Genomic DNA, 870 nt, shown 5'->3' on the forward strand with positions numbered 1-870 from the left:
TTGGGATGCAGATTTGGGGATCAGGTTTGGGATGCAGGTTTGGGATGCAGATTTGGGATACAGACTTGGGATGCAGATTTGGGGATCAGGTTTGGGATGCAGATTTGGGATACAGACTTGGGATGCAGATTTGGGGATCAGGTTTGGGATGCAGATTTGGGATGCAGAGTTGGGATGCAGGTTTAGGGGTCAGGTGTGGGATGCAGGTTTAGGATGCAGCTTTGGGATGCAGATCTGGGATGCAGATTTGGGATGCAGAGTTGGGATGCAGGTTTAGGGGTCAGGTTTGGGATGCAGCTTTGGGATGCAGATCTGGGATGCAGATTTGGGATGCAGGACACGAGGACACAGCCGGGGTCGGGACCCCCATGGGGCACAGGGTTATTCAAAGTGTCACCAGGAGCAGTTTTCCATGGAGAACCCCCCAAAGTCCCGTGGTGCTGGAGGTGGGAAGGGGTTTCTGGAGCAGCAGGGATTAATTAATTAATCAATTAATAATTAATATCTGGAGCTCACGGCACCAATGAAGCACCACCGAGCGCTCCTGGCTGCACCTGGCCATGGATGTGGGCTCAGGAAATTAAAATGTCATTGATGGGGAAAGAAAAGTTCAACAGGATTTTTTATTTTTTTAATATATTTTAATTTGAATTTTCTTTCTCTTTGGTCAAGCTGGGAGCACAAAGAGCCCCATCCCGAATCTCCAGGGGTTTCCTGCTGCATCCCATCCCAAGGGAACGCTTTGGACTGAAATTGCCTTTATTTGTGGGGCTTTTCCCCTTCTACACTCCTAGGAAACAACACAGGGCACAAATACAGATAAAAATAGAAATACAGGTAAAAATAGAAATACAGGTAAAAATAGAAATA

Source organism: Parus major, chromosome 26 (assembly GCF_001522545.3).
Source record: "Parus major isolate Abel chromosome 26, Parus_major1.1, whole genome shotgun sequence".
Lineage (NCBI taxonomy): Eukaryota > Metazoa > Chordata > Aves > Passeriformes > Paridae > Parus > Parus major.